The following is a 24,545-nucleotide window of genomic DNA, read 5'->3' on the forward strand; positions in this document are numbered from 1 at the left end:
ACATATCCCTAGAGTGTTCTCTTCCCCAAGCTGATCAACTCCGGTTCCTTCTACCATTTCTTATATGACAGATGTAGTCAGCATCCTGCCGCCTTCCCTCTGGACCTGCTCCAGGTCTGTGTATTTGACTTTGAAGGGAACCCAGACATGGTCTGGCCAGAAAGACCAAATCAGAGCCATCCCCATCCTTGGTCTGGGCCAGGTTCCAGCCAATTGTGTAGTGAAGGGGAAAGACTTTGGAATCATCTAGGCATGGAGTCAAATCCGGTTAAATATTGTCTAACTCTGAAGAGGCAGTCTCTCTTTGAATCTTTGTTTCTATATCTGTGAAGTGAAGTCAATAATGCAAACCATGGAGAGTTGTGGTTTAGTGGCTTGACACTTTTGCCTAGCAAAGGCTCAGTCAAAGTGAATTTCCTTATCTCCTCTGTGCCTTTGACATTGTTTACCTCTCTCTATTCACTGTATCCTTTTATTTCCAGAGCCAAATCCCACAAAATCCAGCCTCCTGAGCCTCTAACAGAAATATTCTTTATACTCTTCTTCTAATTCCTCAATAAGAGATATATAGAGCTTTCTTGTTGCTGGGTGCCGTCAAGTCAGTTCTGACTCATAGCAACTCCATGTGATATGGTAGAACTGCCCTAGAATTTTCTTGACTGTAGTCTTTATGGGAGCAAATTGCCAGGCCTTTATAGAGCTCATAGTTTTTTTTTTTTTTTCCCCCTGTTTTCTTCAACAAATTAATAAAAAACAGGAGAAAAATTTTATTGGGATGAAGTCTAGCTCCTCAGGGGCTATAATGATGGTTCTGGAAGTCATTCAAATGGTGAAGCAGAGAAAGGAATGTGGGGAGCTGCCAGTGGAATAACCTAACTGAGCTCTGGTTGCAGGTTCATTCTAAATCCAAGAGAGAAGACTCTGTACTATGGGCTAAATATGTTAGCTAGGACTTTCTAGCTATCTCAGAGTATCACAGACACAGCTGTGCAATGAATATGACTTTTACTGGGATGAGAGAAAACACTGTCCCTGAGGGTTGTAGACATTCTGATATGGGAGATGAGGTGTTGGGGAAATTGGCTTGGCTCATCTGGGCCATTATAAGGATAATCGAGGAGACCCATCAGATTGCTTATTTTGCCAAATGAAACCCTCTTTACCACTGTCCTGGTTTATTTTTAGTGCTTCTGATCTCTTGCATGGATTATTATGCTAAGCAATCTCCTAACCAGTGCCCTGCCTCCGATCGCAACTCCAAACCAAAACAAACCAACAAAAAACCAAACAAGTTGCCATGGAGTTGATTCCAACTCATGGCGACCCCATGTGTTACAAAGTGGAACTACCCCATAGGGTTTTCTTGGCTGTAATCTTTACAGAAGCAGATTGCCAGTCCTTTCTTCCATGGTGCCACTGGGTGGGTTCAAATCACCAACATTTAGATTAGCAGCCAAGTGCAAACCATTTGCACCACCCAGGGACCTTTTTTAGTTCATAGGCGAGTGCTTAACTATTTGAAGCACCCAGGGAGGCCTAGCGTCAACTCCAGTTCTTTCTATTTGTGATCTGATCATGCCACGGTCCTCAGTGCTGCCGCCAGGGCCCTATACATTCACCCTGCAGCCTCAGCTGAACTTCTCAACCTCCCGTCTAGCCCACTCTTAGCTCCAGTCTTTCAAAATGATTTGCCATCCCCTGAAGACACCACTCGAGTCCAGTCCTTCACTTGTTGTCAACTCTGTCTGAAATGGCCTTCCCCACTGTTTTTCTGCCTAATGAACTCTCATCCATTCATCAAAACCCTACGCAAATATCACCTCATATATGCGGTGCACTGGTTCCTTCAGGAAGAGTTTATTACTCACTCTCCTGTGTGCATTCAGCATCTCTCCGTTGCAGTATTATTGTCATGTTCTTTTTAGTTATGTGTTCATCTTCATGCATCTATGTCCTCCACTAGAGTGTGAGTGCAAAGACTAGGCATATACATTTCCTAGGGTGGCTGTACCACAAACTGGGTGACTTAAAACAACAGAAATGTATTCTCTCACAGTTCTAGGGATTAGAAGTGAAAAGTGATAGTGTCAGCAGGGACATACTTCCTCTGAAAGCCCTTTGGGAAGATCCTTCCTTGCCTCTCCCTACCTTCCGGTGGTTGCTGGAAATCCTTGACATTCCTTGGCTTGCATCTGCATCACTCAATCTCTGCCTCTGTAGTCACCTGACATTCTTCCCTGTGTCCATATTTTCCTCTTCTTTCTCTTATAAAGAAACAAGTAACTGGGTTAGGGCTCAGCCTTATCCAATATGACCTCATCTTTACTTGACTATATCCACAAAGACCCTATTTCCAAATATGTTTACATTCATAGGTACTGGGAGTTAGGATTTCAGAGTATTTTTGGGGGGGCACAATTCAACCCACAACACTAGGTTTTATACGTTTGTGTATTGTCACTGCCTGTGCTAATTGAAAATTTATTTATTTTTTAAAAAAATGCTCAAATGAGCACTGGCTGCACAGTAGTTAAAGTGCTTGGCTGCTAACTGAAAGTTCAGCAGTTGAAACCCACTAGCCACACCGTGGGAAAAAGATGTGACAGTCTGCGTCCATGAATACTATAGACTTGGAAACCCTATGGGGCAGTTCTGCTTTGTCCAGTAGGGTCACTGTGAGTCAGAATTGGCTCAATAGCAATGGGTTAAAATGCTCATTAAATGATGAAGGAATAAATGAAAGAAGTGAAAAGAAGGATAAGTTATCCCAGCATACGTATATTCACTGATAGCCTCCATCTATGTTAGGAGGTTACACCTAGCACCTATGACACTTTGACCATCATTTCCTCTTTATGATGTGTCTCACGTGCCAGCCCATGTGTACCCTATGCCATCCTCAGCTCAGCTTGCGTCCTTTTGCTTTAAATAGACTTCACAGTGTGCCTGATCCTGGAGTGCTCATGACTAATTCAGGACCTTCCTGGCAGTGAGTTCAGGAGTGTGAGAGTCCAGCTGGGACCCCAACTCCCCTAGGATCACCAGATCCTGCTCCCACTCAACAGCTGTAGGGATTTTACTGTCTGCATTTAAACACAGAGTAAGTCTCTAGGCTCTTTTGCAACAAGTCCCCACCTCCCCACCCTTGTTCTGTCCTATTTCTCCACTCATAAAAATTGGAATAATATGCTGAGGTAGGGAATGTGGAAGTAATTTTAGGCTAATTATTATTTAGTATTCAAAATTTATTTTGACATACATTCTTCCTATCCCTGTATTATTACCCTTTGCAAGATGACCTGACAGTTCCTCCCATTGAGAGAAGAAGGCTGTTTCTTTACTCCTTGACTATAACCTTGACCTTGTGGCTTGCACTGACCATTTCCAAAACCAAACCAAGCCTACTTCCGTCGAGTCAGTTCCGACTCATAGTGACATTTAGGATGGAGTAGAACTGCCCTATGGGGTTTCCAAGGCTGTAAATCTTTACAGAAGCAAGCTACCACATTTTTTCCCACAGAGCAGCTGGTGGGTTTGAACCGCCAACCTTTCAGGTAGCAGCCAAGTGCTTTAACTACTGTGCCACCAGGGCTTCCATTGACCAATTAGACAGTAGCAAATATGATGCAAGCAGAGGTTGAAAAGTACTTGACTATTGGTAGTTGCTTTGTGGCTCTTGGTAGTTTTTTTTTTTTTTTTTTTTTTTTTTTCTAAAATTTATTTGTAACCCCCAAATCAGTACTCATAGCACTTTCACATTCATGGACCTAAGCAGAACAGAGAAATTTTTGAATGACCGGACCCACACATTCCCAGCTAAAGTCGAACAAGGTGACACTCTATCTTCATGTTTCAACTCTTATATTGTAAACAAGTATACTTTTTGTCGTCTATTTAATGCTGTGTGTTTGCAATTTTTGTGCTTTTTTTTGATGGTTTTGCTTTTTTTTTTTTTTTTTTTTTATAATAACTTTTATTAAGCTTCAAGTGAACGTTTACAAATCCAATCAGTCTGTCACATATAAGTTTACATACATCTCACTCCCTACTCCCACTTACTCTCCCCGTCTTGAGTCAGCCCTTTCAGTCTCTCCTTTCTTGACAATTTTGCCGGCTTCCCTCTCTCTCTATCCTCCCATCCCCCCTCCAGACAAGAGTTGCCAACACAATCTCAAGTGTACACCTGATATAATTAGCTCACTCTTCATCAGCGTCTCTCTCCCACCCGCTGACCAGTCCCTTTCATGTCTGATGAGTTGTCTTCAGGGATGGTTCCTGTCCTGTGTCAACAGAAGGTCTGGAGAGCATGACCGCCGGGATTCCTCCAGTCTCAGTCAGACCATTAAGTTTGGTCTTCTTATGAGAATTTGGGGTCTGCATCCCACTGCTCTCCTGCTCCCTCAGGGGTCCTCTGCTGAGCTCCCTGTCAGGGCAGTCATCGATTGTGGCCGGGCACCAACTAGTTCTTCTGGTCTCAGGATGATGTAGGTCTCTGGTTCATGTGGCCCTTTCTGTCTCTTGGGCTCTTAGTTGTCATGTGGGCTTGGTGTTCTTCATTTTCCTTTGCTCCAGGTGGGTTGAGACCAATTGCTGCATCTTAGATGGCTGCTTGTTAGCATTTAAGACCCCAGACGCCACATTTCAAAGTGGGATGCAGAATGATTTCATAATAGAATTATTTTGCCAATTGACTTAGAAGTCCCCGCAAACCATGTTCCCCAGACCCCCGCGCTTGCTCCGCTGAGCTTTGAAGCATTCATTTTATCCCGGAAACTTCTTTGCTTTTGGTCCAGTCCAATTGAGCTGACCTTCCATGTATTGAGTGTTGTCTTTCCCTTCACCTAAAGCAGTTCTTATCTACTGATTAATCAATAAAAAAACCCTCTCCCACCCTCCCTCCCTCCCCCCCTCGTAACCACAAAAGTATGTGTTCTTCTCAGGTTTACTATTTCTCAAGATCTTATAATAGTGGTCTTATACAGTATTTGTCCTTTTGCCTCTGACTCATTTCGCTCAGCATAATGCCTTCCAGGTTCCTCCATGTTATGAAATGTTTCAGAGATTCGTCACTGTTCTTTATCGATGCGTAGTATTCCATTGTGTGAATATACCACAATTTATTTACCCATTCATCCGTTGACGGACACCTTGGTTGCTTCCAACTTTTTGCTATTGTAAACAGAGCTGCAATAAACATGGGTGTGCGTATATCTGTATAACAGTAGTTTTAAAGTCATTGTCTACATTTGACTTCCGTAGGTTTTCTTTTTAAAAAATTCCTTGGGATTCTGAAAAATGTTAGATCTCGCTTTTATTGTTGACAGTCCCCAAGATTCAGTTATGCCTTGGAGCCCAGGAACCTCACGCATCCTAAATCTTGTCATTAGTACCATATTCACTTATAAGGGGTCTGTTTGTTTAGACTAGGTGCATTACTGAGCAAATCACCAAAAACTGGCCATGACTTCTGGGAACATTTAGTCTAAGACCAGGTACATTTTGCAGAGATACTCTGAGAAGCCATCCTGAAACAGTGCTGAATATGTACGTTAATTAAATATGTTGAAGTAAGTGTCAGGCTTATAAATTGCGTTCAACTTACGACAGGATTTTAAAATCGTATTTCAACTGACCCTCACAACGGTCCTGTGAGGCAAGATGCAGATTCTATCCCCATTTTATTTATAAAGAATCTGAGGACTAGAGATGAGGTCCCTGGGTGGTCCAAACAGTTTGCACTAGACTACTAATTTCAAGGTTGACAGGCTGAACCCACCGAGCGGTGCCTTGAGGTTACGTGGCTTTCTCCAGCTAACACAGCAAGTTAGTTTTTGCTGTGTAACAACCATCTCAATACTCAGTGGTTTAAAATAACAATTAACTTATTAGCTCATGTTTCTGTAGGCTGGCAGTTTGAGGTGAGACCCCTGGGCAGGGCTTCTGCTCGTCTTGCTTGGGATCACTTACGCAGTCCAGTCAGCTGGCGAGTCACCTGGGGACTGGCTGTGTCAGAATGCCGCACGTGCCTGACAGCTGGTGCTGGCTGCTAGCTGGAGTTATGAAAGTGATTGGGCCATATGTCTGCAGCAGACTCACCTGGCTTATTCACTTAGCCATTGCTACAGAGTTCCCAACAGCCACAGGAGCAAGTACTAATGTTCAGTTGCTTTTCAGTCTTTGTTTGCATCATATTTGTTGTTGCTGTATGCTGTTGAGCTGATTCTGACTCATCGCCACTCAATAGGACAGAACAGAACTGCCCCATAGGGTTTCCAAGGCTGTAAATCTTTACAGAAGCAAGCTGCCACCTCTTTCTCCCGCAGAGTGGCCAGTGGATTCAAACTGCTGATCTTTTGGTTAGCAGCCAGGCTCTTAACCACTGTGCCACCAGGGCTTCTTGGTACATTTAACAAATGGCAAATCCGGGACAGGAACTGAGAATTATTCAGTGCTCCTCCTGCTCTGGCAGGGATTGTAATAATGATCCCAAATACTCAGCTGATCAATGTCTTTTTTTCCTCAATGAGTTATAATTATGATTCTGTCCTCTGTGTATATTGCATTTCAGTTTTACAAGTAGATTTTGTCTGTCTTAGTCTCTCAGTGTTGCGATAACAGAAATATCTATCACAAGTGGGTGACTTTAACTAATGGGAATTTATTTTCTTATAGTTTAAGAGGCTAGAAGTCTGAATTCAGGGAGCCGACTGTGGGGGGCAGTAAAGGGGAGGTCCTCTCTCTCTCCCTCTCTGTGGGCTCAGGGAGAAGGCCCTTGTCTCTTTTTAACTTTTGTTCCTCTAATCCTTTGTGATCTCTTTGTGGCATGTATCTCCCCCTCCATTTGTGCTTTCTTCTCTGTTCTTAATCTGCTCTTTTTATATCTCAAAGGTGATTGGCTTGATATACACCCTACACTGATATGGTCTCATTAATATAACAAAGAAAGTCTTATTCCCAAATGGCATTATGTCCACAGGTATAGGGGCTTAGGATTTACAACAGATGTTTTTAAGGACGCAATTCAATCCATAACAATGTCTTTTTTGTTTTTGCCATAACAACCTTCAGAGGTAAACTGTGTCACTTTGAGTCTTCTGGGAGGCAGATGCCAAAATGGAGCTAGAAGTGCAAGTGATTTTGTGTTGATTACACTTGCGAACCATGAGGGAGAGGGACCAGGAGTAAGCAGAGAGAGACCTGAGGTCTCAGTGCAGGCCTGACATCTGTGAAAGGGGAGTGAGAACAGAGAAGGAAGGAAGGAAGAGCTACGGAGGAAGAGCCCCCAACCACACAGCAGCTCTAAAAAAGTCTTTGCCAGCCTCAGCTGGGACCTACAGCATGAACATTGCCTGTAGAGGACCTGGGCAGCAATGAGCAGGCCCTAGAACCTCCTCCCATTGCTGAGAGCTGCCTGGAAAGAGCTTGTGGATCTCAAAGGTGCTGCAACCCACTCCTGCATCTCACTGTACTCCTGGGGGTAGATTCTCTCTTGAAGGAGATCCTAGAGGTGCAGTTCTATGGCTACCACATAAGCAGATCAGGTACTTTTATTTGCATCTTCACTTTTTTTATAATGAGAAAGGAGAGGCTTGGAGAGGTGAAATGGTCTATGGCCATGCATCATGCAGCCAAAACTCAGTCTGACACCTTTGAATTGTGGTGTTGGTGAAGAATATTGAATATACCATGGACTGTCAAAAGAACGAACAGATCTGTCTTGGAAGAAGTACAACCAGAAAGCTCCTTAGAAGCAAGGATGGTAAGACTGCATCTTACATACTTTGGACATGTTATCAGGAGGAATCAGTCCCTGGAGAAGGACAGGGTCAGTGAAAAAGAATAAGACCCTCAACAAGATGGACTGACCCAGTGGCTGCAACAATGGGCTTAAGCATAACAAGGATCGTGAGCATGTTGAAGGCCTGGACAGTGTTTTGCTCTGTGGTATATAGGGTCACTATGAGTCAGAACTGACTTGACAGCATCAAATGACAATGACAACAACAGCTCTGCTCTGGAGCCCTGGTGGTACAGTGGTTAAGTGTTTGGCTGCTAACCAAAAGGTCAGCAGTTCAAATCCACCAGCCCCTCTTTGGATACCGTGTGGGGCAGTTCTACTCTGTCCTATAGGGTCACTATGAGTAGGAATTGACTCAATGACAATGGGTTTGGTTTGGTTTTGGTTTTGGTTTAGTTCTACTCTGTCTTATAGGATCGCTATGAGTAGTAATTGACTCAGTGGCATTGGGTTGGGTATATTTAGCCTGGAGCCCTAGAAGCATAGTCATTAAGAACTTGGCTGCTAACCAAAAGGTCAGCAGTTTGAATCCATTTGCAGCTCCTTGGAAATCATATGAGGCAGTTCTACTCTGTCCTGTAGAGTTGCTATGTGTTGAAATTGACTCAACAACAATGGGGTTTTGGTTTTATGTTTAACCTAGGAGCCCTGGTAGCACAGTGGCTAAAGCACTCAGCTGCTAACTGAAAGGTTGGTGGTTTGAACCCACCAGCCACTCCATGGGAGAAAGATGTGGCAGTCTGCTTCCATAAAGTTTTATAGCCTTGGAAACCCTGTGCGGTAGGGCTACTCTGTCCTATAGGGTTGTTATGAGGTAAAATCATCTCAAAGGTAGTGGTTTTTTGGGTCTTTTTTTAGTTTGTTTTTTTACCTACATTTAAGAATGAAAATAAAACAGAAACAGGTGAGTATGGTTGTTTGAAAAGTACAGAAGGATACCCATGAAACTGATGATGAGATTTTAGACACAATAATGTAGTGTGAAAAAGTAGAAAATAGCAGTAAGAGCTTATGCTCTGAAATTTGTAGATAATAACAGCTAAACACGGACATAAGTTCTTACTTTCCAGGCACTTTCTGAGTGTTTTACATGTATTAGCTACTTTGATCCTCAGAATAAATCTGCCTGCCCTTAAAAACCCATTTTTTCCCCTTTAATGAACTTTGCCGGCATAAGTACTAATATCTTAGCAAAATCAAATAGTAACACTATTCCTACCAATAATATTAACATCAACTAGCATTCACTATATACCAGATACTGGTCTAATCCCTTAACGTGTATTAGCTAATTTAATCCTCACAACAACACCTACCCACCCACTGCCGATGAGTCAATTCTGACTCATAGCCACCCTACAGGCCAGGGTAGAACTGCCCCACAGTTCACAACAACCCCTAGATATTATTAATATTCCCATTTTACAGAACTGAGGCACACCATTATGTGACTTGCCCAAAGACATAAAGTTAGTAAGTTGCAGAATGAGGTTTTGAACCAGAGTGTGGCTTCTGTATCTGAATGCACTACGGTCAACTGCCAGGCTTTGAAACCCAGCTCCACCAGGGTGGCTAGGTTATTAGTCTCCATAAACAACCGGGGAATTGGCAGGCAAGGGGAAGGGGGAATGAGGCTTAGAGAAGTTAAATAACTTTCCCAAAGTTGTAGACTAGCAAGTCATAAAACTATGTTCTATGAGCAATAGAACAAATACTCTGGGCAAATCACTTCTCCTTTCTTAGCCTCAGTAGTCTTTAAGTGTAAAATGTAAATAATACAAATAAGTCATGTTACTCCCTTGATTAAAACCCTTTAGTAGCTCCTCATTTCTCTTATGATAATGTGCTAAGTTGTTATATGGTCATAAACTTTCTGGGCTACCCTGAGCTCTCCAGCCTCATTTTATCTCCCCATAATCCCTTTTCCATATTTTATGATCTAGTTCTATTGGATTTCATTTGTCCCTGTGTTACCAATTGCCAATCTGACACAAAGAGTCCTTGTCCTTTCCCAAGTAAGAATACACGGGAAAGACAAACTTTATCTTCAGCAAGCTTTATTTTGCTTGAGTCAAGCAAAAGGAGTCAACGGGGGAGTAAGCCACTCCAAAAGGCTGACTTGAAAAGGGGAGCAAGGCTAGGGCTTATATGGGTTCGGTGGAGACAATAGAGTAATGACTATTTAATGGCCTTCTTTCAAGGGGCGGGTATTTCTCAGAATGATGGTGCATGTTAATTAGGCTGCGCGGCATCTGGAATCCAAGATGGAACCTGCAGATATTCAAGATGGAGTCCTCTCGGCAGCCCTTGGCATCACTTAGTATGGGCTATAGCGCAAGCGCACTGATCTTTGGCACTACATCACCATCTTCAGAGTAGAACTGCCTCATATGATTTCCAAGGAGCTGCTGATGGATTCAAACTGCTGACCTTTTGGTTAGCAGCCAAGTTCTTAATGACTCTGCTTCCAGGGCTCCAGGTTAAATATACCCAACCATCTAAGGAAGGTTAAACAGCGGTCATACTTTATTCTTCTGCACATGCGGGAGCCAGTAAAGGGGCAAGGGACTAGAAAAACACTAAGAAGAAGATACTAATTTACGGGTTGTTTCAACCTTATCTGATGTTGACAGGATGTGGTTCCTGTTTACCCAACTTCTGGATGGTAATCTTTTAACAGTTCTTTTGTTCTGCCAGCACAGTTAACCCTGTCTCACCTACACCTTACATGTCTGTTCCTTCAGCTGGAACACTCTTCCCTACCTTCCATCCTCATCCCTGGGAGAAAATTAATGCATCTCTGTTGTGTTTCTGCCTCATACTTCCTCCAAAAGCACACAAATTCTTACATAATTAAATGCATTTGTAGGGTTTCTGTGCATCATTTAATTCATCCCCAGCCCACTACAGAAGAGGAAGTTGACCTCAAGTGAACAGCTGAGAATTGCAGCGTTCTATTATCAAGTGGCAGAATTGGGATGTAAACACACACCTATCTGATTCCAGACACTGATGTTTCCTCTGAGCTTTGTTGCTATGACTTTGTTGAGATTAAAAACAACAGCAGGTAAATGTGGCTATAGGGAGGGACTGTTTATGAGGCTGAAATTGATCTAATCAATAGGAGAAAAGAAAGCTGATGCCTTTGTGCATAGGAAGGTCAGGAGTTTGGCTCCAGCTGGAGAGTGGGTTTCTGCCTTCCGAATCAGTCTTTTCCTTGTCTACTTTTGCATGGTTGTCATCACAGAAGCTGTTTTATTAGTGCCCTTGGCAAAGCCCAGCCAGATGATGGTCCTTAGCAATGAAGGGGCACCTGGGATCAGCTCTGGGGAGTCAGAGGCTCAGAAAGGACTCTTGCAGGAGAGCAAAAAGGATGCAGCGACCACAAGAAGCCAAAGTTCCAGAAATCAACTTCAAAGGATTCTCTACCTCTCTACCCCCTAGACGTAGCACTCACCCCCTCACTTGAAAACTCTAGGGAAGGCTGGATCCTTGGCATCTGACAAAGCTGTTTGAGTTCCTGCTCTGCAGTGTGACTTTGTTCATGTCCCTTTACTTATCCAGGTTCAATTTCCTTATCTGCTGTATTGTTGTTGTTGCCCTCAAGTTGGCTCCTCCTGGCAACCTTATGTACATCAGAACAAAACACTGCCCAGCTCTGAGCCCTGGTGGCACAGTGGTTAAGAACTTGGCTACCAGTTGAAAGGTCAGTAGTTCGAATCCACCAGCTGCTCCTTGGAAACCCTATGAGGCAGCTCTACTCTGTCCTATAGGGTAATTATGAGTTGGAATTTACTTGACAGCAACAAGTTTTGGTGCACCATCTAAATGATCCTTGGTATGTTTGAGTCAATCGTTACAGCTATTGTATCAGCCAATCTCATTTAGGATTTCTCTTGTTTTCCCTAGCCCTCTACCAAACATGTACTTTTATAGCAATTGGTCTTTCCTGATGACATGTCCAAAGTAAGTGAGCTGAAGCCTAACCACCCTCGCTTCTAAGGAACAACCTCATTGTATTTTTCAAAGACTAATTTGTTTGTTCTTCTGACAGACCACGGTATGTTCAATATTCTTCGCCAGCACAATTTGAATGCATCAATTCTTTTTTGGTCTTCATTTTTCATTGTCTAGCTTTCACATGTACATGAGGAAACTGAAAAGACCATGGCTTTGGTCAGGCCCACGCTAGTCATCAAAGCAACATCTTTGCTTTTTAAAACTTTACAGAGGTCTTTTGCAACAGATTTGCCCAATGTAATACGTGGTTCAATTTCTTGACGTTGATTGTTGATTCCAGCAAAATGAAATCATTGACAAATTCAAATTCTTCTTCGTTTATTATTATATTGTTTATAGGTCCGTCCTTTTTTTGCCAATGTCTTCAGTGCAGCTTGGACTTTTTTCTTCAGAACCATTGGTTCCTGATCATATGCTACCTCCTGAAATGTCAAACAATTTTTTTTTGGTACAATGGTTTGGTGTGTTCCTTCCACCTTCTTTTGATGCTTCCTGTGTCACTCAGTATTTTGTCCATAGAATCTTTCACTATAGCAAATTGAGGCTTGAATTTTTTCTTCAGTTCTTTCAGCTTGAGAAATCCTGATCGTGAAACAAGGCTCTAGGAATTGATGCAATACCAACTGAGATATTTCAACAAATGGTTGCAGCACTGGAGGTGCTCACTCATCTATGCCGAGAAACTTGGAAGAAGCTACCTGGCCAACTGACTGGAAGAGATCCATATTTATGCCCATTCCAAAGAAAGGTGATCCAACAGAATCTAGAAATTATCAAACAATATCATTAATATCACACACAAGTAAAATTTTTCTGAAGATCATTTAAAGGCAGTTGTAGGAATACATTGACAGGGAACTGCCAGAAATTCAAGCCAGATTCAGAAGAGGACTTGGAATGAGGGATATCATTGCTGATGTCAGATGGATCCTGACTAAAAGCAGAGAATACCAGAAAGATGCTTACCTGTGTTTTATTTACTATGCAAAAGCATTCAACTGTGTGGGTCATAACAAATTATGAATAACATTTTGAAGAATGATATTCCAAAATAATTGTGCTCATGAGGAACCTGTACTTAGACCAAGAGGCAGTCGTTCAAACAGAACAAGGGGATACTACATGGTTTAAAGGCAGGAAAGTTGTGTGTCAATGTTGTATGCTTTTACCATACTTATTCAATTTGTATTCTGAGCAAATAGTCCAAGAAGGTGGGCTATATGAAGAAGAAGGGGGCATCAGAGTTAGAGGAAGATTCATTAACTACCTGAATTATTTAGATGACACAACCTTGCTTGCTGAAAGTGAAGAGGACTTGAAGCACTTACTGATGAAGATCAAGGACTACAGCCTTCAGTAAAGATTACACATCAACTTAAAGAAAACAAAATCCTCACAACTGGACTAATAAGCGACATCATGATAAATGAAGAAAAGATTGAAGTTGTCAAGGATTTCTTTTTACTTGGATCCACCATCAACACCCATGAAAGCAGTAGTCAAAAAATCAGACAGTGTATTGCATTGGGAAAGTCTGCTGCAAAAGACTTCTTTAAAGTGTTAAAAAGCGAAGATACCACTTTAAGGACTAAGGCGTGCCTGACCCAAACTATGGTGTTTTCAATTGCCTCATATGCATGCGGAAGTCAGACAACGAATAAGGAAGACCGAAGACGAATTGATGCATTTGAATTATGATGTTGGCAAAGAATATTGAATATATCATGGACTGCCAAAAGAACGAATAAATCTGTCTTGGAAGAAGTACAGCCAGAATGCTTTTTAGAAGCGAGGATGGGGAGACTTCATCTCATATACTTGGAGACGTTAGCAGGAGGGACCAGTCCCTGGAGAAGGATATCATGCTTGGTAAAGTAGAGGGTCAGCGAAGGAGAGGAAGACCTTCAAGGAGATGGATTGACACAGTGGCTACAACAATGAGCTCAAGCATAACACTGATTGTGAGGATGATGCAGGACCAGGCAGTGTTTCGTTCCGTTGTGCGTAGAGTGGCTATGAGTTGGAATTGACTCAATGGCACCCAACAATAACAATGACGTAGGTCCATCCTTATCTGTAAAATATAACAAAGGTTGTACTTACCTCTTAGAGTTTTTGTGGTTTTATTGAGATCATTATGTGTAAACAGGACTAATCAGCACAGTGTCAGGCACATAGGAAAAAAAATTTTTAAGTTAGTTATGTTGCCAGCTGCCCTATACCTAGAAAAACAAATACAAGAAAAAAATTGTGTAGCATGGCCCCCTTGTGTCCACAGGTTTTGGCCTAAATCTCTCCACCTGATTTGTCTAAAAGGCAAACACTCATGTGACTGCAGCCTCCCTTCCTATCTCAGCAGTAACAGGAATCTGCTCACAAGTACTGGATGCCCACCACATGCCAGGTACTGAGCAAAACCTGGGAAAACAGAGATGACTCTATCTGCCCCCTTGCCTACTAGCCAAGCAGATGCTCTCAACTGTTCTTCTCTTTCACTAAAAAAAAAAAAAAAAAAAAAAAATCTGTTGCTGTTGAGTCAATTCTGACTCATAGCGACGACCCTATAAAGACACAGTAGAACTGCTCCATAAGGTTTCCAGCGAGTGGCTGGTGGATTTAAACTGCTGACCTTTTGGTTAGCAGCTGAACACTTAACCACTGCACCACCAGGTCTCCTCTTATTCACCAGGGCTGTTTTAGTCATTTGACTCTATGATAACAGTTTCTGGAGCCTCCAAGTTTTCCAAGGGTCTAGGAAAATATTTTGAGAGCTCCAACACAAACTTACCAGCTCTGAAATAAGAAAAGAAAGCAGCAGAAGTATGATGGCAACTTTCCAGTGGGTGACAGGTCTCCTCTGTGGCTTTTACTGTCATGATAATCACATGAAGTTGTAGGACCTCTCTTACTAGCTGGACCCATTGCCCTCAGAAATTGTCTTAGGGTGTTTTTATGTTAGGTCTTCTATTGATTGGGAAAATCAGAGAGGTTTGATAATAGCTGCAACCTGCTCCTCCTGATTAAATAGTAGACCTCAAAGAGTATAGGTATGTCTCATGGTGTGACAAAAGGCTCAGTGCCTTGACCCTGTCCAGTTTAACTTTTTTTTTAAACATGTTAAATGTGTATCATACAACTTGATCTTTATGTAAGCCTTCTTTTTTAGCAGAGCTATTTTGTTTATCTCTGCTTCATGTGGAATTTTCCCTTTTGCTGTTCGTATTATCTAAGCAATACACATTTATTATGGATGAATCAGGCCAACAGATAAACAATGACTCAAACCACCATCCCTTTGGCATTGTGATTGGTGATCAAATCTGTTACTATAGCAGAATGCCAAAAGCTTCCTGCCAGATTGTAAACAACATCAGTGGAAAACCCATGTCTGCAGTCGGGCACTGAAAGAAGGCATGGATTGGTATGTTGTCCCAGTTTGGATGTGACCTCTCCACCTTGGTGGCAGTGCAGAAATCCCTACTCAGACTGATTCGAACAAGAAGGACATGTGTTGGCCCATATAACTGGAAGCTTCAGGATTGGCTTAATCAGTGGTTCCAGTGATTCTTTCCTGGCCATACCCTCTGCCGTGTATCAGTGCTACCCTCAGGCTAGTAGTAAGATGGGTGTGACACCACCAGGCCTCAAATTCACACACAACAATGTCAGAGGTGTATTAGTTACCTAGTGCTGCCATAACAAAATTTATTTTCTCACAGTTCTGGAGGCCAAATCAGGGTCTCAGCCATGTCAATCCTTCTGTGAGCCTCTCTCCTGGTTTCTGGTGTCTTCTGGCAATCCTTTGGATTCCTTGGTGTTCCTTGGCATCTGTCTTCCCCCTGTGTGTGTCGCTGTATCTATTCTGCTCTTTTTCTAACTCAGAGGTGATTAGGTTTAGGATCCACCCTGTTCTGGTATGACTTAATTCACATAACAAAAGAAACCCCTATTTTCAAACAGGGTCATATGTACTGGTACAATAATTAGGATTTCAACCCATATTTGGAGGAGGGACACAGTTCAATCCATAACAGAGGGTAAATCTGTCTGCTGTTGAAGCATCCTCTGGAGAGTGAGGGAAATTTTTGCAGGAGTGCCAGCTGGTTCAAATTGGGTTTTATGATCATTTATGAATTGACCCCAGTGGCCAACAGAGTGCTGTGCACAAATTGGCTTAGACCTGGGTTTTCTCACAGAAAATTGGGGTGTGATCTCCATGATTAGCTCAGACTGATCAGGCACTGCCCCTGAAGATGCTGTGGAGTGGGTGTTGGGAAATCAACAATAATTGTGTGGTCTGGGCTAGTTACTCAACTCTTCTGAGAATCAATTTTCTAACTTATAAAATGGGAATAGTAACACACATTTGGCGGTGGAGGGTGCCTGAGATAATTTACGTGAAATAGTAAAAACTGTGCTTGACACTTAGTAACGGCTCAATAAAGGAATAAACATTTGATTAATCCATTCATTAATTAATCAGGTTCCTGAAGGTAGCAACAACCAAACAGATTAACAATACCTCATACTTCTCAGACTGGACTTTTGGGGAAGGTGATTTAAGAACATTCTTGGAACACAGTGAAGCTGACCAAAACTTTACAAGAGCTTAAGAGAAAGACCCACACTTGACCAAACAAACCTGGCTTGGATTGAATTGTGTCCCACTCAAAAGATGTTGAATTCCTAACCCCTGTACTTGTGAAGAACAGAGTCCTGGTGATGCAGCGGTTAAGAGCTTTTCTGCTAACCAAAAAGGTCAGCAGTTTGAATCCACCAGATGCTCCTTGGAAGCCATATGGGACAGTTCTACTCTGTGCTATAGGGTCACTATGAGTTGGAATCTACAGAAACAGGTTTTTAAATTTTATTTTTGGTACTTGTGAATTTTACTTGTGAATGTGACCTTGCTGGGAAAAGGGTTTTTCTTTTGTTGAGTTAATGTCATCATGCCAGATTAGGGTGGGTCCTAAAACTAATCCTTTCTGAGTAGTCTCTTATAAAAGGAAAAACAGACACACACACACATAGGGGGAAGATAGATGTTCTGTGAAGATTCCTCTACAAGCCAAAGAACGCCTGGGTCTACCAACAAGGAAAGACCCTCCGTCAGAGCTGATGCCCTGGTTTGGATGTCTAGCCTCCGACACTGTGAGACAATAAAATCTTGTTCTTTAAAGCTATCCACTGATTGGTATTTGTGTTGTGGCAGCACTAAGTAACTAAGACAGTGGTGAAGAACTTGTGATTAGAATTCCTGGGGTTAAATCCAGAATTTGTAGCATTCCTGGGTTTGAATACAGAATTTTCAGCTTACTATCTGTGTAATATTGGAAACGTGACTCTTCCTCTCCAAGCCTCAGCTTCCTTCCCTGAGAAATGGGCCAATAGAAGGTAATACTTATTAAACACCCTGTGTCAAAAGAGTTGTTATTCTAAACACCGTATAGAAAGAATCGCCCTTTATTTTTGCCACAACCCCATGACCTTGGCATTTTTATCATCCATTATAAAACCAAAAAACCAAAGCAAACCCACTGCTGTCAAGTAGATTCCGACTCGTAGTGACCCTATAGGACAGAGTAGAACAGCCCCATAGAGTTTCCAAGGAGCGCCTGGTGTATTCAAACTGCCGACCTTTTGGTTAGCCGCCGTAGCTCTTAACCACTATGCCACCGGGGTTTCCTCTCATTATAAAGGTAAGAAAATTGAGGCATGGAAAAGCTGAGTTACTTGCCTAAACTTACACTTTTAGAAATATGGGAGCACTGGTGGTTCAGTGGTAGAATTCCCACCTTCCGTGAGGGAGATCCAGGCTGGATTTCTGGCAGATGTACCTTGTGCGTAGCCACCATCCATCTGTCAGCGGAGGCTTGTGTGTTGCTATGATGCTGAAAAGGTTTCAGTGGCGCTTCCAGGCTAAGATGGACTAGGAAGAAAGGCCTGGTGATCTACTTCCAAAATACAGTCAATGAAGAACCACAATGGTCCAACCTGCAACTGATCGTGGGGATGGAGCAGGATCAGGCAGCACTTTATTCCTTTGTTCATGGGGTTGCCATGAGCCAGGGGCCAACTTGACTTAACAACAACAGGTAAGTGTGGAGCTGGAATCTTAACACATAGTTTATTTAGCATCAGAACATGCATTCATAATAATTATATTCTACTGCCTTCCGGTAATAATAATATAAACCTTAGAGGATTTTTGTGGTAATTAAAGGACAATGCATGTACAGTTCTGAGCAGATTCTACAAATATTAGTGATTATTGTTATTATTTGCCACATGTAACGATGAAAGATTTCTAAATAAGCCCAAAGCTTCCACCCTACTGTGTGAGGGAGCTTTCTCTGATACAAAATTGACGCACTCATATATCTCTGTTAGTTTCCCTGACCCCTAAGGAAAAGTCCACCTTCTTCCCTGATTCCCTCCCACCCCTCATCCTACCCTCCCCACCATGCACCAGCTCACAGCCAGCTTACCCAGGCTGTGTGTGTGTATAGGTCAGTCTTCTGTATGTGGTTCAGCACTCAGCTGCTAAACGAAAGGTCAGTGGTTCCAACCCACCAGCTGCCCTGTGGGAGAAAGATGTGGAAATCTGCTTCCTTAAGGATTACAGCCTTGTAAACCCTATGGGGAAGTTCTACTCAGTCCTATAGGGTCGCTACAAGTTGGAATCAACTCAACGGCAATGGGTAATGGTCGTATGTCTGATATTATCTTAAACTTTCCTTATTTTATTTTTAAAACTTCAAAATGTTGAAGCCAAAAAAATTCAGGATTGTGAAAAACCATAAAATTTAATGAAGCCTCATGAGATTTTAAGTATTAAAGTATGTGATTAAAAATTAATATTTGTTTCTAAATGTAGTTTAAAATGCAAATGCCATACATATTTTCAAAAGATTGAAGAACATTTTGGAAGTGCTGACAGTTGTACAGCTATGAGATAAAAAGCATAAATATTATCATAATTTTTAGAATTTTTTCAATTCCTTAATCTTGGCACTGGAAGTGTTCTCAGCTGAGTCACCCCATCACTGTGTATGAATGAGTCATCTCCGAATTATGGGGAGACTCTGGGGATGATCACCAGTCCTAAATTATTCTCACTGTCTAGGGAAAACTGTGTGGATATTGAAATGCTAAGCCATTTGAAGAAAACAAATTTTGACCTCTCTGGTCATTTTATGGAGCCCTGGTAGCACAGTGGTTAAGAGCTACAGCTGCCAACCAAAAGCTTAGCAGTTCGAATCCACTAGCCACTCCTTGGAAACCCTATTGGGGAAGTTCTACTCTGTCCCACAGGGTCACACAATGAGTCGAAATTGACTCAACAGCAATGGGTTTGGTTTGATTGTTCTTTTCATACTGACCTTTGTCTCAATAAAACTTTTCACTGAGGGGGAATATCTAGTAACAAAATGAAACTCCCAGCTGAAACCCATCTCCCTGGGGTGGCCTTTCCTAACTATCAGGCTACTGTGGTCTAGTCCTCATGGTGAGCTCTTGTCTGTACCATTCACCCAGGGTGTTGCAAAGGGATCTGTGTTGCTGGCCATTTTTCTTGTCCACATCTTCCATCCATACCCTCACTATGCTGGGGAATGAGTTTTTGAAAGGACCAGAAGCTTTCATCTCTGTATCCCCAGACATTTCACAGATGCCTGGCATAGCATAGGCATCCTATCAGTGGGTGCTCATTGAGCCTTGCCAAATTGAGGAACAGCTGCTATAGGCAATGTTGGAATGCCTTTCTCCACCTTTCCAGGGAGGGGCTGAGAGTGAACTTGGAGACCTAGCACCTGGGGCAGGGGGGTGGGGGGAAGGTTGCTCAGATAAGCCATAAGAATGCCAGAACCAGAGAGAAACTTGGAAATCATCTCGGCTCCTGTTTTCATTTTGTAACTGGGAAAAGGGAATCCCATTGATGCTAAGAAACATACCTAATTTGACATAGCTGGCAGTTCTACTCTGGTCTATAGGGTTGCTGTGAGTTGGAATCTACTCTAAGGCAGTGGGTTGGGTTTTTTTGGTTTTGGTAAGCAATAAAACTGGGACTAAGCCTCAAGTCACCTGGCTTTCAGCCCAGGCTCCTTCTCCATTGTCACCAAGCTCTTCCTGCTCAAAGGCACAGGTGCCCCTCCTCTTATACTGGCATGGAAAGTTTCCACCCTATGAAGCACCATCCCATCTGCAGGAAGGGGAGCCTGCTCCCAACCTGTCTTGGGAAAGTGCATTTTTCAGATTTACAGCTCTTGGCATAAACAGCTCAGGCTCACTGGGGGTGTTTCTTACAAGCAGCAGCCTTGCAGTGATTGCTCCATTCTGAAGGTTCTGACTCACTCCTTTCTCAGCCTTTGAGCTTATTTTAGCCCCCACAATTCTGGAGGAGGAAAAGAGAACACCATCAAGGGTCCTGTGGGAAGAGCCTAGGGTGCCCTAGTTCTCCTAGGGGACCTCAAGCAGCCCCTTGCAGCCCCAGCTGCTTGAGAAATCCAATTCAAAGGATTCCTACAGAATGGGGGCTGCCCACCTGACCAAGTTGTGCCATGACTCATTTTAAGAACACCTGCCATTTGGAAATGAGAATTAAGCAAAGGAATGAATTCAAGCTTGATTGTTGACTTAGCAAAGAATGTTTTTCCTTTGTTGAAGTGTAATCATAGAAAGCAAGGCTGGTGGAGTCTCAGCTTCCATTTACAAGCTATGAAATCTTCCTGAGATTGGGAAAGGGGGGAAGTGGTGCAGGGGCTGAGCTCTGGGCAGTGGCATCACTAGATGGGTACGGGGGGTGCTGACTGCATCAGGTGACACTGTCAGAGGGGGTGACACCAAAATGACTGTGTATAAAAATATCCACGTAGTTAGTTATAACAACAAAAACATTTTTCATAAACCCAGTTTACATGCATCAACATACATACAAGGCTAAAAAAACCAAACCTGTTGCTGTCGAGTCAATTCTGACTCATAGTGACCCTATGCCAATTTACTGTTGTTTTTGTTCCTGCCAATGTTTTTATAGTCACTGATTTTGTCAAATTTCCTGGTGTTTTAGCTACAATATTGTGGTAATTAGTATTTGTGAACCCATATCAATTACTTTTTAGAGAATGAAGTAGTCATTAAAGGAAAAGAAGGAGTGATATATGAGAATATCAATTTACAAGTAACATTAGTACAAAAAACATTACTAAGGATTCTGTATGGTCTGGTACTAGAGGAGATCCATGGCCAGGGGGTGGGGTGATACCATGAGTTACTGCACTGGCTGACACCAACCCTAGTGACCCCACTGGCCCTGGGCTGGGTCTTGAAGAATAAACCCATTGCTGTCGAGTCAATTCTGACCCATAGCAATCCTATGGGACAGAGTAGAACTGCCCCATAGGGTAGCCAAGGCTGTAATCTTTACAGAAGCAGACTCCCACAACTTTCTCTTGCAGAGCAGCTGGTGGATTCAAACCACTAACCTTTCAGTTAGCAGCCAAGCACTTAACCACTGCACCACCAGGGCAAAAACTCAAATATGTTGCCATGGAGTTGATTCCAACTCATAGCAACTCCATGTGTGACAGAGTAGAACTGCTCCACACAGTTGTCTTGGTTGTAATCTTTATGGAAGCAAATTACCAGGCCTTTCTTTCACAGTGTTGCTGGGTGGGTTTGAAACACCAAACTTTAGATTAGTACTTGGGTTAGTAGTTGAGCACAAACTGCTTGGGCCACAGAGGGACTTGAAGAACAAGTGGGGAAGGGGAAAAGGGAGTTACAGGCAGAGGGAGGGCACATGCAAATGCTGGGAAGTATGAAAGAGCCTGATAAATTCAGGAAGCATTTTGGAATGGTTGCAGCAAAGCAGCTAGTGGCTACCACATTGGATAACACAAATCCTAGATTTATTGTTCCCTTGTGTTTATTTCCCTATGATTCAATAACTCTTTGTAAAGTCTTATTAAAAGAGTCCAGTCTTTGGGCCAGTTGTGACTGGGAGTACCCCTGAATCTATCGCCCTGAGATAATCTTTAAGTCTTGAACAGAAACTACCCCATGAAGTCATCTTTAAACAACAGTTGAGCTCAACTAGTAAAGAATGTTCGCCTTGAGCCATATACTCTTTTAAAGAATTATCTATATTATCTACATAAGATCAAATTGACAACAGCAACTCTAAAACACAGTAGAGAAGTTTAGGGGACAGAGGGTCTAAGTTGACGCTGGTGATAAAATATGGGTAGAGATAGCGAGAATAGTGACATAATGCAAAAAATGTAACCAGTGTCACTGAACTGTACATGTAGAAAGTGTTGAATGTTAAATGGCTGGCTTGGAGCCAGCATTAAAGGAGGCAAGGCATCATAGCACAGAAGGCATTCAGGGATCTAGTCAACCTCATTGCCTGCCTGGCACACCTTTCTGCTTCTTTAGCAGCCTATGCATTCTCCTACAGTAGCACACACGTACAAAATATCATCGTCTCATTACCTGACTGTATTCCCTACCAACTACAAGCTCCTCCATGACAACCACCAAGCCATAAGAGGCAACTTCTATAGCCCAAAGGATGCCCTCAGCTGTGAGTAACAGGAAACATGTTCACTGGCAACGAGCCTTGCCTGCCTTCCTATTTTAAATTACAATCCTCCTGTTATGCACCTTCCCCACCTTAGTTTTTGTCCATAGGATTTACCTCCATTTGTCACATTTTATATTTCACTTGGCTATTTGTGTATGATCTTGCACCCAAAAAAGTTTCATGAAGGCAAATACTAAGTGCTAAAGATAGAAAAATAAAAAATATTCCAAGGAGTTCATGTATCTAGTTTTCTAGTAATAAAAAAAATAGCTACCTGTTAATTAACTAGGAACCCTCATGGCACAGTGGTTGAGACCTCAGCTGCTAACCAAAAGGTCGGCACTTTGAATCCACCAGCCACTCCTTGGAAACCCAATGAGACTGTTTTACTCTGCCCTGTAGGTTCACTAAGAGTTGGAATCAACTCTATGGCAACAGGTTTGGTTTCTGTATGAGTCGGAATCTTCTTGACAGCAATGGGTTATATGCCAGGACCACTGGAAGAACTTGACATTCTGTCATTTAATTCTCTTAACAACCCTGAGAGCTAGTATTATACCCATTGTTTTAGATCAAGAAACTGACAATCAGAATAAGTGCACCCACCTTCCTCTTATTTGCCTTAAACTCTTAACACTTGAATTAGCGATAGCCATGCTAGAAATAATTGAGGCAACAAAGATCTCATTATAGGAGGTGTTTAGGCTGCTAGTGCTGTTTCCAAGAAAAGAAGCTAATTCTCTTGGATGGAGATGCCTCCAGAGGCTAATAAGACACAGCACTCTATACTGACATACTTTTCTTGGGGGAAAAAATTGAATTAGACTTGATTTTCTCTTTGCTGTTCCCCTTCTCCTCCGTATTAATAGTTTAGCCTGCATGATAGGTGTTGGATGTGCACGCTGGGGCTGTTTACACCAATTGGTGAAGTATTTAACATTCTAAAGAAATTAGCTGTCTGCTGAAGGGGACTCCAAAGGGCAGAAGAGCAAGAGATAGGATGTCTGATAATTCTGGCATTTTTCTGGAAGGAGGATAAATGAAGTAGCTTTCTCCTGGTTCTCCTCCAAACTCTCTGACCTCTCTCATTTACTTTTTCTATTATGTCTTTCTTCACTGATGTGAATGTCCCCAATATTTATCCTCAGCCACTTCTTCCTCTGGTGCTGTACTCTCTGAGCCATCTCATCCCTAGCGTCTCAGAAAGCCAGTTAAGGGGGCCCAGGTGAGGGACAAAAAACCTGGTTGGAGTAGTGGTTAAGAGTTCGGCTGCTAACCAAAAGGTCAGAAATTTGAATCAATCAACATCCATTGAAGCAGCAGTCAAGAAATCAAAAGGCACATTGCATTGGGCAAATCTGCTGCAAAAGACCTCTTTAAAGTGTTGAAAAGCAAAGATGTCACTTTCAACTAAGGTGCACCTGACACAAGCCATGGTGTTTTCAGTCACCGTATATGCATGCGAAAGCTGGACAATGAATAAGGAAGACCAGAAAAGAATTGATGCCTTTGAATTATGGTGTTGGGAAAGAATATTGAATATACTGTGGACTGCCAAAAGAATAAAGAAATCCATCTTGGAAGAAATACAGCCATAATGCTCCTTAGAAGCAAGGATGGTGAGATTATGTCTCACACACTTTGGACATGTAATCAGGAGGGATCAGTCCCTGGAGAAGGACATCATGCTTTGTAAAGTAGACCAACCAACCAACCAACCAACCAACCAACCAACCAACCAACCAACCAACCAACCAACCAACCAACCAACCAACCAACCAACCAACCAACCAACCAACCAACCCATTGTTGTTGAGTTGATCCCAACTCATAGTGATCCTATAGGGCAGAGTAGGACTCCCCCATAGAGTTTCCAAGGAGCGCCTGGTGGATTTGAACTGCCGACCTTTTGGTTAGCAGCCGTAGCACTTAACCACTACACCACCAGGGTTTCGTTTTAAAGTAGAGGGCCATCTAAAAGCAGAAAGACCCTCAATGAGATGAATTGACACAGTGGCTGCAACAACAGTGGGCTCAAGCATAACAATGATTGTGAAGATGGCTCAGGACAGGGCAGTGTTTCCTTCTATTGCACATAGGGTCACTATGAGTCAGAACTGACTCGAAGCACCTAACAACAAC

The 24,545-nt window shown here is 42.5% G+C and overlaps 1 pseudogene; it reads right to left on the reverse strand.

Annotated features, from left to right (window-relative positions):
- LOC126076479 (mitochondrial assembly of ribosomal large subunit protein 1-like) overlaps positions 1–23,587 on the reverse strand; it is a 49,747-nt pseudogene extending 26,160 nt beyond the window's left edge.
- Between the last annotated feature and the right edge of the window lie 958 nt (positions 23,588–24,545).

This window comes from Elephas maximus, chromosome 4, assembly GCF_024166365.1.
Source record: "Elephas maximus indicus isolate mEleMax1 chromosome 4, mEleMax1 primary haplotype, whole genome shotgun sequence".
Taxonomy (NCBI): domain Eukaryota; kingdom Metazoa; phylum Chordata; class Mammalia; order Proboscidea; family Elephantidae; genus Elephas; species Elephas maximus.